This window comes from Schistocerca piceifrons, unplaced genomic scaffold, assembly GCF_021461385.2.
Source record: "Schistocerca piceifrons isolate TAMUIC-IGC-003096 unplaced genomic scaffold, iqSchPice1.1 HiC_scaffold_198, whole genome shotgun sequence".
Lineage (NCBI taxonomy): Eukaryota > Metazoa > Arthropoda > Insecta > Orthoptera > Acrididae > Schistocerca > Schistocerca piceifrons.
The window spans coordinates 10,001-12,500 of record NW_025727878.1 but is presented as its reverse complement, the minus strand read 5'-3'; the positions used below and the strand labels follow the sequence as shown (position 1 = coordinate 12,500).

Genomic DNA, 2,500 nt, shown 5'->3' with positions numbered 1-2,500 from the left:
CACAGTTATCCAAGTAACGTGGGTACGATCTAAGGAACCATAACTGATTTAATGAGCCATTCGCGGTTTCACCTTAATGCGGCTTGTACTGAGACATGCATGGCTTAATCTTTGAGACAAGCATATGACTACTGGCAGGATCAACCAGGGAGCTGCGCCAACTAGAGCTGAGCAGCCGGCCGCCCGGGAGTGTGTCCCGGGGGCCCGCGCGAACACGCAAGCGTCCGCTCAATCATTCTGCAAACAGGAGGAGGCTGAGCTCCCCTGCACAATACACCTCGAAACCCTCTCAGGTCCCGGCGGCGCGCAGCGCCGTCCCAAGTACTTGGTCGGGTTCGAGAGAGGCGCAATCGCCCGGAGTTAGGCGAGTAGACGCTTTCGGTGCGACCACCCGTGCTCCCAACTGAGCTTGCCGCTGCCGACAGAGGCCCGGGAGCGTGCTGTCGTGGCATTGCCGGCGGGAGACAACACGCGCCACCTACGGTGACCGGCAGCTCCAACGCCAGCGCCACAGAAGGACAAAAGCCCCACTTGGGTGCCGAAGCGAACTCTCCCAGCACAGCGCACGCGCCAACACATCCGCACAGCTGCGATACAAACCACCAGCGAGAACCGCTGGGGCGACCGAGCAGCAGACGGCGTCGCGGCGCCGAGCGCCGGGCGGCGGCGCATCCTCAACGCACACAGTCCTCAATCGGACCAGCACACTGAAGATGTCCACCGCGCTTCGCACCGGGCCCGCGAGGACCTACTTTGGCCGCACGGCGCCGCGCGCAGGGTGCGCCGGCGCGCAGCTGCGACGCCTGCCGCGTCCGTCGGCCGGCGCGCCTGCCACTGGCCGCCCCCACCAGCCGGCTGTAGCGCGTGCGCCCACGCACCGCGCGGCCAGCACGCCGGGAGGCGCCCCCTCACCGGCCGGGGACGGTCCCACCCAGCCACCACCGCGTATCGCTTCACACCCAGATGCCGTTCAGTTTCATCGGCATGGTGGGTATCGCTGGAACAACCGGTTAGTACCTCAACCTATCGTCGCCATCACCGATTCACCCCTAGCGAGAACAACCGCACCACAACGGGTTACCATTTCTTCATTTGCGTAACTTCACCAGAAAACGTAGGCGTCCATCGCCATTAGCAACTTCAACGATTATTGCATGCCTGTGTCAGGTGTCACGCCACACTACGTCTGCCCACATACACGCAACAAAATGTGCACGCCTAGACAATACGTGGAAGGTGGCCCCCGTACGTATGCGATGTCCATTGCTCGAACGACTGTCAACCGGCCTCTGTAGCATGTCGCAGATATGGAACGCGGTGCACCATGCTATCACGGTGTTTGAGGAGAGACGACTAGGTCCGAATACATCAACACACAGCTCATGCTGATCGCCATCCACGGCGTCCGTTCCTCCCACACGTCTCTATGGCGTACCACACTGCAATCCAGCTCTCATAGGGAGACGACACGTAGCTGCGTGCACAATATTTGCACTGTATGGTCCGCCGTTTTTGGGCGCAGTCGTTGTACGGTCACACATGTGCCACGATGTATCATTCAGTACATAAGGACGAATGTGCAGTACAGATTGTGGTTCACGCGTACGACATCAGCGGACAGTTGACACAGGCCGCACCACAACGTAGCCTGCGTACGTCGCATGCGAAGGGCATTGAACATGCAAACTTGTCACCAACCAGCTTGCGAAGGCAGGGGGCAAGGTGGGGACGTGGGGACGTGGGGAGGGGTGGGGGGGGGGGGGGCGGCATGTACGTCCTGCTGCCATCCACATTACAGTGTACAGCAGGAGCATGTGGAAAGTCAGCAAGACTTGCAAGGTGTTTAACATGAAGCGATACACAGGGGAGCGGGCAGTGCGAGTAGCGAACTATATTGCGAGGGTTGCGGGTGGGCAACACTACACTAATTGAACGAGTCGTATAACAATTACAGAGCAGGTTTAGGCGACAACGTGGGTTACGTTAGCGGACAACGTGGGTTACGTTAGCGGACAACGTGGGTTACGTTAAGGCACAACATGGGTTACGTTAAGGCACAACATGGGTTACGTTAAGGCACAACATGGGTTACGTTAGGGCACAACATGGGTTAGGTTAGGGGACAACATGGGTTAGGTTAGGGGACAACATGGGTTAGGTTAGGGGACAACATGGGTTAGGTTAGGGCACAACATGGGTTAGGTTAGGGCACAACATGGGTTAGGTTAGGGCACAACATGGGTTAGGTTAGGGCACAACATGGGTTAGGTTAAGGCACAACATGGGTTAGGTTAAGGCACAACATGGGTTAGGTTAAGGCACAACATGGGTTAGGTTAAGGCACAACATGGGTTAGGTTAAGGTACAACATGGGTTAGGTTAAGGTACAACATGGGTTAGGTTAAGGTACAACATGGGTTAGGTTAAGGTACAACATGGGTTAGGTTAAGGTACAACATGGGTTAGGTTAAGGTACAACATGGGTTAGGTTAAGGTACAA

The 2,500-nt window shown here is 57.1% G+C and overlaps 1 non-coding gene across 1 annotated transcript in view; it reads right to left on the bottom strand.

The window, feature by feature from the left end:
• Positions 1 to 151, bottom strand: part of LOC124741735 — a 1,909-nt gene extending 1,758 nt beyond the window's left edge. Inside the window, exon 1 of the ribosomal RNA XR_007010052.1 lies at positions 1 to 151. This exon is cut by the window's left edge and continues 1,758 nt beyond it. This is a non-coding gene — a ribosomal RNA (small subunit ribosomal RNA).
• Between the last annotated feature and the right edge of the window lie 2,349 nt (positions 152 to 2,500).